The sequence below is a fragment of the Schistocerca piceifrons genome, chromosome 1 (genome assembly GCF_021461385.2).
Source record: "Schistocerca piceifrons isolate TAMUIC-IGC-003096 chromosome 1, iqSchPice1.1, whole genome shotgun sequence".
Classification (NCBI taxonomy): domain Eukaryota; kingdom Metazoa; phylum Arthropoda; class Insecta; order Orthoptera; family Acrididae; genus Schistocerca; species Schistocerca piceifrons.
In genome coordinates, this window is record NC_060138.1 from 166,090,530 (window position 1) to 166,106,976 (window position 16,447).

Genomic DNA, 16,447 nt, shown 5'->3' on the forward strand with positions numbered 1-16,447 from the left:
TCAGTGCTAACAGACAAGCAACGCTGCGTGAAATAATCGCAGAAATCAATAAGGGACGTACGTCGAACGAACCCATTAGGACACTGCGGCCAAAATTGGCGTTAGTGGGCTATGGCAGCAGCCGACCGACGCAAGTGTTTTTGCTAACAACACATCACCTGCAGCACCTGGTTCAAAATGGTTCAAATGGCTCTGAGCACTATGGGACTTAACAGCTGTGGTCATCAGTCCCCTAGAACTTAGAACTACTTAAACCTAACTAACCTAAGGACATCACACACATCCATGCCCGAGGCAGGATTCGAACCTGCGACCGTAGCGGTCACGCGGTTCCAAACTGAAGCCTGCAGCGCCTGTCCTGGGCTCGTGATCATATCGGTTGACGCCTAGACGACTGAAAAACCGTGCCCTGGTCAGAGGAGTCCCGACTTCAGTCGGTAAGAGCTGATGGTAGGGTTCGAGTGTGGCACAGACCCCGGGAATACATGGACCCAACCTGTCAATAAGGCACTGTGCAAGCCGGTGGTGGCTCATTAATGGTATGGGTTGTGTGTACGTGGAATGGACTGGGTCCTCTGGTCCATCTGAACCGATCATTGACTGGAAATGGTTATTTTCGGCTACTTGGAGACGGTCTGAAGTCATTCATGAACCTCATGTTCCCAAATCACGATGGACGTTTTATGGATGACAGTGCACTACATCACAGTATTTTGTAAAATTTGAGCGAATGATTTGGCCATCCAGATCGCGCGATACGAATCTTATCGAACATTTTGGGACACAATGGAGACGTCAGTTCGTGTAGAAAATTCTGCTCCAACTTTTTCGAAATTATGGACGGCTATAGAGATAGCACAGTTCAGTATTTCAGCAGGGGACTTCCATGTAAAGTCGAGTCGCTGCACTGCGCTGGGCAAAATAAGTTCAAACACGTTATTATGGTTCAAAGCCTCTGAGCACTATGGGACTTAACATCTGAGGTCATCAGTCCCCTAGAACTTAGAACTACTTAAACCTAACCAACCTAAGGACATCACACACATCCATGCCCGAGGCAGGATTCGAACCTGCGACCGTAGCGGTCGCGCGGTTCCAGACTGTAGCGCCTAGAAACGCTCGGCCACAGAGGCCGGCTACACGTTATTAGCAGATATCCCTAGCCTTTTGTCAGTTCAGTGTACGTCTCCACACAAAAGTATGTTGACTTTTGTAGTTGAGATTTCGTCTATTATATTAGTTTATTCAAAACAGTTTCCACACCACCACCGGATGATCGATACACAAGAAGTAATTTCTTACTGATGTAAAATCCTGTAAATTCAATAGCTGATATTTCAAAGTGTGGGGCTTCACTTCCAGTACTAAAGGCTTACCTTGATTTAAAACGTGTTCCTTTTCTAATCTAAAAACATGATCCATCATACTTTGGAGTAGTTCTATAGTAAGAGTCTTTCATTTCATACGTCGATAATGCTACATGTTGGGGTTTTTGTGTCTCTACACCAGTGCTGAGTGATACTAGAACAAACTACTGTGCTCACCTTTAGTTTTCTGTTCAAATGTTTCAAATGGCTCTGAGCATGGATTTAACTTCTGAGGTCATCAGTCCCTTAAAACTACGTAAACCTAACTAACCTAAGGACATCACACACATCCATGCCCGAGGCAGGATTCGAACCTGCGACCGTAGCGGTCGCGCGGTTCCAGACTGTAGCGCCTAGAACCGCTCGGCCACCGTGGCCGGCTAGTTTTCTGTATTTTATTCTTTATTGCTTCTGTGTTTTGATGAAGGATTGTTAAGTCTTTGAAATGCCCCATCTTACTTTTTCCAGTGCTTTCTGTTTCTTGATAATTGTCTGTTATTATTGATAATTTCCATGTGTCATGTTTTATGCGCCTGTTATTCACGGCCTGCCGCAGTGGCCGAGTGGTTCTAGGCGCTTCAGTCTGGAACCACGCTCCTGCTACGGTCGCAGGTTCGAATCTCGTTTCGGGCATGGATGTGCGTGATGTCCTTAGGTTAGTTATGTTTAGTTCGAAGTCTAGGGGACTGATGACCTAAGATGTTAAGTCCCATGGTGCTCAGAGCCATTTTTTTTTTTTATTATTCACGAGCTGTCTTTTACTGTGTTATCTGTGCGCACTAAGCCGGCCGCGGTGGTCTCGCGGTTAAGGCGCTCAGTCCGGAACCGCGCGACTGCTACGGTCGCAGGTTCGAATCCTGCCTCGGGCATGGATGTGTGTGATGTCCTTAGGTTAGTTAGGTTTAAGTAGTTCTAAGTTCTAGGGGACTGATGACCACAGATGTTAAGTCCCATAGTGCTCAGAGCCATTTTTGTGCGCACTAGTCAATTATTTGCGTGGTCATACTGTTTTTGCTACACTGCTTTATCTTAACTAAGGTCTTTGGGGCAAGCGGGGCCCAGCCAATGAGACTGAAGGCAGCTGCGTAGACAGCGTGGCCCTTTACTTTGAAGCTGAACAAAGACGGCTCCCTTGTTCTGGCTTCCGAGGTGTTCGCTTCTTGTGTGTGTTATAGGGTGGTAGAAACATGGCAGTCCTGCACTGTACTGAGAAGGAAAGAGCGTGTTGTACGACTACAGTGTGGGTTTGTATATGTGAGATTACGACGAGAATTATGAACAGCATTTCTCCGTGCACTTGCTCTGTAAAACAAGGTAACATTTTGCTGAAAATGTGAGCTTGGTAAACCATACTGAAACGTGAAGTTCTTGTGTGTTCTGAGGGACCTGCAGTTTCGATTTCCGTGGGCCAGTTCCCATTCTCTCTATATCACAGATTTCCAAACTGGGTGTCGTGACACCCGGGTGTGTGAGGTAGTAGCATCAAGGTTTCCGCGAGACTGGTAAGTTTACAGTGTAAAACATATGAAAAACTTGTGGTAAAATACAAAATATCTCTCTTTGTTCAGCGAAACCACAGATAACGTATTAACTCGTTCCTTGCCCCTCCCCGCCAGACGTGATATCTCGGTGAACAACAGGCGGCCGATGCCACGCCTAGTGTGTTCTGACTATCGATACCTCCTAGTTTATGTTTTGTTTACTGTGTAGGTCGGATTTGCGTCAGTCCGTGCCTGGGCACTCTGTAGTGAACGTAAGTTGCGATGTAGCTGGCGCTTTATCTTTCTACCATTCTGCATGCGTACCATGTGCAGGAATGTGCATTTGTTAAAAATGTATAGCTGTTTATCTACAAAATAATTACACTACTAGCCATTAAATTTGCTACACCACGAAGATGGCGTGCTACAGAGGCGAAATTTAACCGCCAGGAAGAAGATGCTGTGATATGCAAATGATTAGCTTTTCAGAGCATTCACACAAGGTTGGCGAAGGTTGGCGCCGGTGGCGACACCTACAACGTGCGGACATGAGGAGTTTCCAACCGATTTCTCATACACAAACAGCAGTTGACCGGCGTTGCCTGGTGAAGCGTTGTTGTGATGCCTTGTGTAAGGAGGAGAAATGCGTACCATCACGTTCCCGACTTTGATAAAGGTCGGATTGTAGCCTATCGCGATTGCGGTTTACCGTATCGCGACATTGCTGCTCGCGTTGGTCGAGATCCAATGACTGTTGGCAGCATATGGAATCGTTGGGTTCAGGAGGATAATACGGAACGCCGTGCTGGATCCCAACGGCCTCGTATCATTAGCAGACCAGATGAGAGGCATCTTATCCGCATGGCTGTAACGGATCGTGCAGCCACGTCTCGATCCCTGAGTCAACAGATGGGGACGTTTGCAAGACAACAACCATCTGCACGAACAGTTCGACGACGTTTGCAGCAGCATGGACTATCAGCTCGGAGACCATGGCTGCGGTTACCCTTGACGCTGCATCACAGACAGGGGCGTCTGCGATGGTGTACTCAACAACGAACCTGGGTGCACGAATGGCAAAACGTCATTTTTTTCGGATGAATCCAGGTTCTGTTTACAGCATCATGATGGTCGCATCCATGTTTGTCGACATCGCGGTGAACGCACATTCGAAGCGTGTATTCGTCATCGTCTTACTGGCGTATCACCCGGCTTGATGGTATGGGGTGCCATTGGTTACACGTCTCGGTCACCTCTTGTTCGCACTGACGGCACTTTGAACAGTGGACGTTACATTTCAGATGTGTTACGACCCGTGGCACTACCCTTAATTCGCTCCCTGCGAAACCCTACATTTCAGCAGGATAATGCACGACCGCATGTTGCAGGTCCTGTACAGGCCTTACTGGATACAGAAAATGTTCGACTGCTGCCCTGGCCAGCACATTCTCCAGATCTCTCACCAATTGAAGACGTCTGCTCAATGGTGGCCGAGCAACTGGCTCGTCACAATACGCCAGTCACTATTCTTGATAAACTGTGGTATCGTGTTGATGCTGCATGGGCAGCTGTACCTGTACACGCCATCCAAGCTCTGTTTGACTCAATGCCCATGCGTATCGAGGACGTTATTGCGGCCAGAGGTAGTTGTTCTGGGTACTGATTTCTCAGGATCTATGAACCCAAATTGCGTGAAAATGTAATCACATGTCAGTTCTAGTAAATATATTTGTCCAATGAATACCCGTTTATCATCTGCATTTCCTCTTGGTGTAGCAATTTTAATGGCTCTGAGCACTATGCGACTTGACTTCTGAGGTCATCAGTCGCCTAGTACTTAGAACTAATTAAACCTAGCTAACCTAAGGACATCACACGCATCAATGCCCGAAGCAGGATTCGAACCTGCCACTGTAGTGGTCGCTCGGTTCCAGACTGTAGCGCCTAGAACCGCACGGCCACTCCGACCGGCGCAATTTTAATGGCCAGTAGTTTATTTTCAGCGTAGTTACACATAAAATTTACCTCCAACAGAAAATAATTTCCTCTTACATCTACCCCTGTTTTGGGATATTTATATAAAAATAAAATGTGCGTGTAATTAGGTCAAAAGTATTTACTTTAGAGGTAAAAACGGTAAACTGAAAACAAATGGAGCTGCACAAGTTTCGCTAAGAAAGATAAACCAAGAGCAGCTGACGTTCACTGCGGAGTGCCCAGGCACGGGCTGACGCAAATCCGACCCGCACTGTAAACAAAACATACTGTAGACTAGACGTCGGCGACAGTCAGAACACGCTAGGCATGGCATCGGACACCTGTCGTTCCCCTAGCTACCACGTCAGAAGGGCGGCGGGGGCACCGAACGTATTACACAAGTGATAGCTATGTTGAATTCCTCTATTTTGTGCGTTTAACTTCCTATTATAGCAGTAGACGTCTCTTCTGCTGCTGCTGCTGTACATTGCCACACTGTCGGTCCATGTCTTAACAAGGTCTTCGAGCGGTGATAGTGAGAGATTGTACACTTTTCCTTCAGTCTGTTTATTTGTATCGTTCGTGACATGGCAGTATTTTCCTTCTTTCAAAGTGATGAGATACAGAGGTCATCAAAAATGGCTACATTTATTGTCAGAAAGAGAACTTTGGCAGTTTATGAAACATCAGATGTAGAGCAACAGTCAAATAGTGTATCTGAAACTTCAGTAGACACAGAAAAGCGATCAAGTAGTGTTTCTCAACAGATTCGCGTGAAAGCGTATTTTCTACTACAACTAATATAAAAACAGTTGAACATGGACGTCTGAGAAAGATGAAGAAGTGATTGTGAATTTGCCCTACATAGTAAGCGTGCAACTGGAAACATCCCCTTTGAAAAATTTATGAATGACTGTGCTAGTAAACCTCTTACGTTATTTGATTTTCAAACAGCTGGGCAGAACTGAACTTACTCAGACATTTCTCTCTTTACTTATTCTAATCAGCACTAAACTGACACACGATGTTTTTAGCGCAACGCAATCTGACTTCCAATAATCCCTACAAAAGAATGGCCCTGACTAACAATAACCTATACCTTTCATGAATCACTTACCTCACAAAAATCTTCGTTACTCGAACTACTGCAGTACAGCGGGCGCCAATACTGACAGCTAAACAAAGGATTCTAACTACTGAAGGCACTAACTACTGATAGGCATAGTTAGCAAATGAAAGATTTTGATAGAGAACAAACAATGTATTTACCTTAATAGTGAACAAAAGTCATAACATATACATCAGTTCATGACATCCAGTCTTACAAATTTTGTTTTTCTCACGGACACACGTCCAAATCGTCCGCTCTCAAAATTCTGCCATCTCTCTTCCCACATCCACCACTGCTGCGGCTCACCTCCAACTGCACAACGCTACGCGGTGTTCACATCCAGCTGCCCAACACTACAGTAGCAAATATTCCAACAATGCAAACCAGCCACAAACTGCACACAGCACAGCCAGTGATTTTCATACAGAGCGCTACGCGACCTTACCAACATAAAAACCTAAACAGCCTACTTACAAACTTAACGTACCAGAATCTTTATCGCAGAACTTTTTAAACTGGTAGAGACACGCTTTAGGCAGGGAAGCCTGTCGTCTGGATTTATCCTACAAGAGACCTACTTATCGTACCCATGACAAAACGTATTTGATGATGCATGGCCCAAAATTCAAAATCCCCCCTATACTGTCATGTATGAGCTGAATCAAATTTACTGAGTGAGGTGGCGTAGCAGATAGCATAATGGGCTCGCATCAGGCGGGTCAACAGTTCAAATCCTTGTCTGAACATCCAGATTTAGGTTTTCTGTGATTTCGCTAAATCGCTCCAGGCAACTGCTGGGATGATTCCTTTGAGAAGGACAGAGCCGATTTCCTTTCCAATCTGTCGTAGTCCAAATTTGAGCTCTGCCACAAATGACTCCACTGTCGGCGGGATGTTAAACACTAATATCCCTTCCTTCTTTTTTATTCCAATCTTCCTTTTCAGTCCCGGTTAGGTGTAGGCCATTTCTACTGAAATCTCATCTAACGATAGTGCATACTGGTACCAGAGCAATACACGCAAAGTTGGCTGCCATCAGTGTCATTTCTAAACTCCACATTAATCCGCCTTACGGCTCCAGTAAGATCTGGCAGATCATGACTCTGGATCAGCTTGACAAAGTGTACATTGGTGCCTCGAATGAGGAAGGCTATCTCACCCATATCGCGACCTACGTCATACTCCCCAATCTTGTCTAAATTATTTCCTGCACCACCCACTACCATAACATGGTCCTTTTTTCGTAAGTCCTAACATAAACACCGTAAAAGTCTTCTATCACATGGCTTAGCCATGCATTTGGTTTGAATATACTCCTGGCCCATTACCCTACTCCCAAGCTATCCTCTAGCTGAGGGCCTTTATCTCGCCCATAGCCACCACCTAGCAACACCAATTTCTTCGATTTTATCCATACTGGATGAGAGGTCGTGGTTGTGAATGTCAATGTTAAAAAATATATCGGCTCAACCACTTGTTTATAGTGTAAAACACTAAGATTGACGCGTTTCGGAAGTCAAGCTTCCATCATCAGAATAATAAAAAGCAAAAGAACCTGTTAAAACTCGCTAAAATGGAACACGCACCAGGCACAATAAAATTGATATTAAAATTAAAATATCGTGGCTACTTCCCTTGTTGCAGCCGTGTCTTCCAAGGTGCATCTCCACATAGTCGTCAAAATAAAAAAACTGTAAAATGGTGTCGCCTATGGTGTTCAACATCTAACCACATGGCTCTCTCCTCTATCGTCTTAAATCGCCCGTGCGTCTTCGTTGATACCACACACCACATAGCCAAATACGACACTGAAACGCGAGTGAGTTCACGAGCAAGTAAACAAGGAAGTCACAGAGATGTCTATACAAACAGATAACGTATACATGTTCCAAGGACCTCATGAAATTATGGTATCCTGTCAATTGCTAAAAAAGTAGTTACTAAAAGAAACCAGTGAAATGTTTGAAAAAGTTATTTGTCTCACCAAAATAGAGATGGGGCCCCTCCACGCCCGCACCAACGTGGTGACCAAACCAAAAGTTCTACTGTCACCTCCGTAAACATGTTAGTTATCTAGTAAGTGGATCACAGGATGCTGGGCTGTGATGTTGTCCGTGCGTCTGGGTAAGGCTACGCATTAACACGGTCCATCAGATGATAGATAGTGGATGAAACGCGAGTGAGGGTAGCGATTTGAAGAGCAGAGGAAAAAAGTGCCATGGCTCGTGCCGTGGGAAAAAAACCTCTGCGACAGTGGGATGGGTAGTAAGAGCAGTAGTGGCTTACTAGCTGCGATAGCTCATGCAAGGTTGGATTTGTTAGTATAGGTATTATGCATCATTACCGTGACAAGCGATGGCGATGTGTCCCAGTTGCTGCAGCTGCTACATTCCTGGAACAATCAAGATCGTTATACAGTAGTGGGAGATCGGCCATAGATCATCTCACTGTGTGGGGGATGTGTGGAGCTTGTTTGCATGCAGTGTACGATACGGCTTCCCTGTGTGGTGCCAGTTATTCGGCAGTGTATTTCAGCTGGATATCCAGTAATGGCGTCTGATTAACAGGGGCTCGCCTGTTGCCGTTATGTTTGCGTATGCTTGGCCATAGATGTTATGTCCTTACAAGTATGTCTTTTGTTCTTTTATGTTTCCACCTATGGTTGTGGTCGTAGTTCCCCAGATTCAGAATAAACGGGCTCTGCGAATGTCTGGAGTTTCTGTATAGTCTTGTGGTGAGTTTGTGGATTACCTCCGTGAGAGTCTCAAGTCGGTATTCCCGGTGAAGGTCCGCGATGCGTGTGTATCGTGGAGCATTGCTTATGATTTTGAGTACTTTGTTTTGTATGAGCTGCAGGCGTGTAGGCGCAGCGTATCCCCAGACAGGAGCTGCGTACGTCATCAGGGGTCGGATAAGTGTCATGTACATGGACCTCGACACCCTTCTGCTCAGTGTGCTACGCCTGTTGAGCATAGGATAGAGCTGTTTGAGCCTCGCGCTAGCTCGGTTGGTCATGTGTTGTATGTGGTCCCCCCAGAGTAATTCCCGGTCCAGCCAGACACCGAGGTATTTTACTTTCTCACGGAAACGTATTGGGCGTGCATGTAGAGTTATTGGTCTGCAGTATCGGTGTTTGCGCAGTTGCTTCGGTCTTCTAGTGAGCAGAACGGCTTCGCACTTGTCGAGGTTTACTCCAACACGCCATTTCTCCAACCAAGGCTCGGCCACTCTGAGTGCAGTCTGTAGGCGTGACGTAATGTTTGATGGTTTCCAATCTTGCACAAGGATGGCTGTGTCATCCGCATAGATTGCCATCATTGTGTTGCGTGTGGTTGGGAGATCGTTTATGTAGGGGTTAAACAGTAGGGGCCCTAGGATGCTTCCCTGGGGTACTCCCGCGTGTATACCGTGTAGTGTTGATTGTTTTCCCTGCACGTCAGTGTTGAAACTCCTGTCTGTGAGGTATGAGTGTATTAGACGCAGCAGCCCGTCTGGGAATCCCGCGTCGCTGAGTTAGAGGATGAGGCCGTTGTGCCATAGACGGTCGAAAGCCTTTTCGATGTCCAGGAACACCGCCCCTGTAGCTTTGTTTATGTTGAAGCCATATGTTATATGTTCAACGACCCGTAGGAGTTGTTTTGTTGTGGAGTGGTGATTCCTGAAGCCGAATTGCTCCGGTCTCAGGATGTTATTTGTTATGCAGTGCCTAGTGATGCGTTTGAGAATCACCTTCTCAAGAATCTTACTGAGCGAGCTCAGAAGGCTGATGGGTCGGTAATTTTGTGGGAGGCTGTGGTCTTTCCCCGGCTTCCTGAATATCAGGACCTTGGCCGTCTTCCAAAAGGCGGAAGTGTTGGTGTTTTAGTATGGTATTCGTTATGTGTGTTAAGTACTCAGTTGCTTTATCCGTGAACTCCTGGAGGACACGGTTTTGAATGCCGTCATGACCAGGGGCTTTCCTAGCAGCGGAATGCATTATAGCCTAGGAGACTTCGGCTGTGCTAGCATGTCGAATGTCGTCGCGCGATGGTTGGGCTAGAACGCGTGTAACCTCTTGGTCAGTAGCAAGTGTGAACATTGGATCTGATGATACCAGGTTCGGTGTGAATGACGCTGCGAGTGTTCGGGCCATTAGTTCTGCTTTCTCTTCCGCTGAGTATGCAGGTCCGTCAGGCCCTTGAAGCGTTGGGGTGTATATTTTCTCCCTGGTGAAGTGTCGGGCTAGTTGCCACACGCCAGGTCGTGCGGTGTCCAGCCCTTCGAGTTTTTGGTTGCACTGTTGTGTTCTATGTGTTTGTATTTTATCGTGTATGATGCCCTGTAGCCTGTTAATGTGCCGTTTCAAGTACGGACGCCTGGTGCGCTGCCATTGTCTCCTGAGGCGATTCCTCATTGAGATTGGGCCCAGGATTTCCTGGGGCAGGGCCGCACTGCGTTGTTGTGAGGTGCGATCAGGTATGGTGCCTGCCATTGCGTCCTGGACGGCGTTAGTGAGGGTTTCTACTGCCTCGTCAATTTGTGCTGTTTCATTAATTTCGTGTATAGGTGGGATGTGGCTATCGAGCGTTTGCTTGAACAATGTCCAATTCGCACGCCCGTAGTCCAACATCTTGCGTTGTTCCATGTGCTGCAGTGTTTCCTCAATGTATAGTATTACAGGTTGGTGGTTTGAGGGCAGATCGTTTTCAACGGCAACGTTGAGTGTCAATGTAATGCCCTTGATGAGGGCCATGTCTAACACGTCTGGCCTGTGTCCCCTCTGATAGGGAATGTGCGTCGGTTCAGTCGGCGCTAGTATAATGTAGTTTCTGCCTAGCGAATGTTCGTACAGTTTTTTGCCGTTGGGATTTCGTATGCGTGAATTCTATTCCGGGTGTTTTGCGTTCAGATCTCCAGCGACTATTACTCGCGGTGAAATGTTGAGTAATGTGCTGATATCGCGTGTTGAAATGTCTACAGGGCTGTTGTATACCGATATGTGGTGTAGGCTCCGTTGAACTTGACTCTGACGGCCATAGCCTCGATTTTTTCCAGTTCAGGGAGCTCTATGTTTGTGTGCTCAATGTTTTTGTGTATGACGATTGCAGTTCCACCTGCCACGGCGTCGCCCGGTCGGTCGGTACGATAGACACAGTAGCCAGGAAAGTTTAATTGTTTGTGCGGTTTAAGCTTAGTCTCGCTCAGTAGCGCGACAAGGATTCCCTTGGGCTCCATGAACGCGGCAAATTCTGCCCTTTTGTTGTGGATCGAGTCTGCATTCCAGAACAGGATCTGTGAAAGTGTGTGCGGGTCTGATTTATGGGCCGGGTGTGGTATATTATTCATGTAAGAGTGTGAAAGAGTGTTGTGATGGCAGTGTGTATGACAGCCCAGTATTGCCCGGGTTCGGCGCTCATGAGCTGGGTGATGAGTGTAGTGACGGCCGTCAGCACCTTGGTAAGGATTTGAACGGTCGTGTGTCGAGGGAATAGTGTTTCCAGTATTCCCCCAGGTGATGTGTTGGTGTTGGGTGTGGCAGACTGAGGTGCTGTTGTAGAGTTAGCGGCCGCTTGTGCGGGTATTGGTGTGTTGTTAGGAGCGGCATTTGTGTTTTGTGACAGAGGTTGTGACGCCTGTGTTACTTCTGTGTTGAGGGGGGGTGGTAGTGTGAGTTACAGTCTCGGTGTCTTGTTGACTGTTTTCCGGTGTGTTGCTGATCTGTTGTTGCTGCGTGGCCTGTTGTGGCGATTTCGTGTTCCCCGCCCTGTGTTTACGTGTACGTCTATTCCTCCTCTGGGCTTGGGGTTCGGGGGGTTCTTGTGTGGGTGTGTTTTCCTGTATAAGGTGCGTTTCTTCGCAGCACGTGATTTCCGGGAATGGGGTCGTATTGTTTGGGGGCATAGGTGTTGGTACCGATGCTTGTTGGTTTTCAGGTGTTGTCTGCGGCTGTTGTGTAGCTGTTGCAGCGGTTGTTTCGCGCGTGTGTCAAGGGCGCTGAGGTTCCGCGGCCTGCGCGGTTTGCCAGGGCGTGCAACCGTGGCAAACGTTACGCCGTTCCTTACTGGGTTCGGCGCTGGCCTTGGGCGTGGAATGTCGTGCAGTACCCTGCTCTTGTCTTTTTTACGCTTCAGCGTTGTATCACCAGTTAGCTGTTCATTCAGTGTGTTCTGATTATCCAGCTTTTTGCCCTTGTCCTGTCTGTTTTAATTTTATTATCAGTTTTATTGTGCCTGGTGCATGTTCCAGTTTAGCGAGTTTTAACAGGTTCTTTTACTTTGTAATATTCTGATGATGGAAGCTTGACTTCCCAAACACGTCAATCTTAGTGTTTTACACTATAAACAAGTGGTTGACCCGATATATTTTTTAACACAATTTCTTCTTCTTCCTAATACTTTGCACATTCCTAGGCTTCCTGCTAATAGTCCTGCATAAGGGCCTTCTGTACATATCTCTGGTAGTGGTCGATATCCATTTTTAGTGTTTGTAATGAAATTAAAGACACCCACAGACAGGCTCAGGCTGACTGGTTGGGTGACCGACTCACCAACCATAGCGGCAACCCACTCAATATTGTGTGGACCCCCATCAGAGGTCATCAGTCCCCTCCAACTGGTATAAAACCGCCTGCACACAGGGGAATGGCCTGAGGCAGTCCGACTCGGTGGTTCACCTGCGTATGGGGCCTTAAAGCCGCCCATTCAGGGCCCAACCAGTGTGTCAACTCGCTTGCCTACCTGTCTGTGTGTGGGCTACTACTTGGTGGATCCTACCGATTGGCACTGATGGAGTGTGGGCTGGCAGCGGTCAGAGCTAGCAGGCAATGGTCCGTCGTCACACTGAAACAACTTGACGACAGACCCAGTAGTTACAAAATCGCTCACATACAGGCAGATGGGTTGTCAGGGGGGGGGGGGGGGGGGGGGTGACTGACTGGTTGTCCTGTGTACAGGGACAGATACAGCCACGTGTTCTCTTTTCAGTTGGTTACATATATGATTTTATATGATTTAATGGTCTCTCACATGTATCTTCCGTAGCTTTCCTCTTCAAATCACAAACTATTTTCTGACTCTTAATTATATCACCAGCTATTTTGGCATGGTTGTGGCAGTCTTGACTTCCGAGCACATCAGTGTCTTCAATGGAGGCAGTTTTAATAAAACTTTTGCAATTCTTGATGTTACATGTCCGTCGCACTATACCATATTTTGACCATTTTTGGAATCTGAAAGCATAACCTTTCTGAAATAGCAGTTTCTCTCCTGTTCTACTCACAGTAGCTGCAACAGCATCGGGGGAGGGGGGGGGCGGGGGGGGGGGCGCATGGTCATTATGAAACGATCTGCCATAGACTGAAACCTGTGCCCGCAAACTACCATTCCACTTACGAAGCTAGGCAGAAAATTATACCTAAATTACAGAAAAGTATTCAGGAGGTTCATGTTGTTCCAGACACATTAAGTGTGAAAAGTACACATGGGGCGGATATGCTGTTACATAACGAGGCTGAAAAGAATGTTGTAATGTCTTCTGAAGCCGAAAACATCAAAATACTTGGTGTGACACAATGTATGTTGATGGAACTTTCAAGAACTGCACAAAGTCTTTTGTCAGACATTTACGATCCATGGCCTTGTTAATGGACATGATATTCCAATTGACCGTTGAATGCCAAGAAAACTTCACCTTATCTGCATGTCTTTTCAACAGTTGATGAATGTGATAATCTAGATCTGAAATCATCTCTGCCAGCAATGTTTTCAGACTTTTAAGAAAGCATTATGAAAGCTGGAAGTGAAGTGTGCAGCGATGTAAGAACACAAAATTGTAAATTTCATGGAACACAGAGTTGGAGGCGGAAGATACAAACGTTGATATTGCACATGACTAATATTCAAGAAATTAAATCAGGAAATTTCTGTCTTATATATTTGGTTTGACAGTGGTGGATCCTGATATGATTGGTGACTGTTTTATTGAGAACTTAATGTTAGCGATGTCCATGTGTGGAAAACTACAAACATTTTGCGATTACTTAGCGGATACTTATATAGACGAAAGCGCTCTCTTTCCTGCATGTACATGTACAGAACTAAGTTGCAGTAGATAGAAAACTGTCAAAGAATGCGAAAGTGACAATGTACAATAGTCAGTTCTACTCCTGCACACCATGTATATACAGATTTCTTGAGACACGGACGCAAACACAACTCGAAATCAAAACTGCAATAAACTACCCAGAAAACAAAAACAAGGAAAAGTCATGCCCAGATTTAGAACTCATGGAGTAACAGGCGCCAAACTTCAAAGATGGAAAAATTAAAAAGATTACAATATCTGAAATAAGTTTCCTATAAAGTAAAATCTGGAAGAACAAACTAAAATTAGAAATATTGCCAGTTTTAATTATGGGCGTACACTGTAGGCTAGTATGACAATATTTTTGTAAGTATATTTAAAAATAAAAAATTTAAATTTGTAAATACTTTTGAGGTGTGAGACAGTTTGTGTCATCATGGTGCACACTGGGTAACGCTAGGTGAACTCATACAAAAACCAGTAATTCATATTTAAGCAATACAGGCACATTTTCTTTTGATCTCGACATGCACGATAGTCAGAGTCGTTTTTCCTTACTACTTGCGACAGACAAATGTTTTACAGCTTCGACTAGAAGTATGCATGTTGCTACCTGCTTTGAATGAAAGGGCTGGGATCTTCCCTGACTGCGGGAGGCTTGGGTCCCATGCGCCAGGCAGATTCTTCAAGGTCCCAGGAAACATGGATCCTGTTTTTCTGACCACAGAAGCCATGGATCCTGCGCCAATCGGCGGACCGGCCACCTTTTGTATGAGGGCCTTAACAGATTGCGTTCTCTTTCTCCTTGCCTTCCTGCCAACTACCAGTTCCCAAGTAGACCCCATCTCTCTGTTCCCTTGATCCTTATCTATTTCTTCCTCGCTCCCTCCAACTCCACCTGAAGGGCCCAACATTCAAACAGTTCTGCATACTCTGCAACTTTAGGACAGAGCCTTTTCAGTTTTTCCAGAGACTAGAAATAAATTCCTCTACTCTCTGCCCTGTAACTGCTCTTACATTTCTCACTCTTGTTCAGAGTAATTTCGATAGAAGAATTAAGTATAATTTGAAATATTGTGTTAAATTTGTCAAGAATACGAGTTTGATTGTGAATAAAGAAAGCAATACCGACTGTATCCGCTATTTTCTACCGATTTAGAGATATAATGAGAGAAGAATGAATTAATAGTTGCTTTGTTTTGAGGGATTTTAAGCTGCCGAGATTGATTGGTTAGGTTTTTAAATGTTAATATCTCAGAAAACTTAGGCCTGGAGCGTGTCTATGCGGCTAGTCACTAAAACTAAATAATTGGATATAGGTTCCCCCTTTTATCCAACACATTGTTTTTCTTGTTACCCAAACGTGTTTCAGCACTTCTGCGCCATCATCAGTGGGTTTTGTTTATTGGAGAACTGTAAAAGGGGACAACCGTAAAAGTGAATATATTCTTGGTTGTAACTGATGTAACAAAATGAGACCTAAAGACAGTTTTTGTTCGTTTTTGTTCTTACCTTGATTTTACTTTACATAGTTTTGTAGGACTATCTGTATGATGTTCTGAAAACCAAAGGATGTAAATGTGAATTTTATCAGCGACTTAACCTATCTCTTGAATCAAGGAATAGGCGGAATCTATATCCAATAATTTTAACTGTAAACACGGAAGAAATAAAAGATCTGCAAATCCAAAAGAGAAAACGAAATAAATTCAGAAATACAATTTAGAAACGTTTACTTTGATTGTGAGAATAGACTGCACTGAAACTAATATCTGTTGTGTTTTAAATAAATTTATACGGTAAGAAAATTTAAATAGAATTTTCGATGTTTATAACAAGCAAAATTTTGGCCTATGTCCTGTATATTGGTATTTCAAATAATATTGGTAGCTTTTAAGAAGAAAATACTATAGAGACGGTAAATTTTCACCTGTGCAACACGAACAGACACTGCAGCAAGTATCCAGGAAAAAATAAATTCAAGTTAAACACTGAACACTCTTATATAACAACGTTTTGTTGGCGAGATATACCTGTGTATGTCACTCGGCAGCCATGTTGGAGACGTAATGAAAGGAAACAACAACCAAAACAAAGGCAGTCTGTATCAAAGTGAATATCTTTGCACAACTGAAAATCAAAATCTGCTGGTGGGTAACTTTTAGTACCGTACTGGTCCATCTCGTGAATTGCAACGTGACTGAATTCTCGTAGTCACAAGATGGAGCAGACATTCCTGCTCAAGACTGTCTTCGATAGGGCTCTAAAAAGATCATCTAGTCGCTAGATTCTAGTGTTAAGGAGAGTTCCTATGTCGACACACTGCAAGTATCAACTGGTCCCAAATGTGCTCAGTGCGCTTCCTGTCAGCATTCTGGAGATCACTGCATTCGATTACTGTCTCTTGGAGGAACGTGATCACGAGGTGGATGCGGTGTGTTCGTGTATTA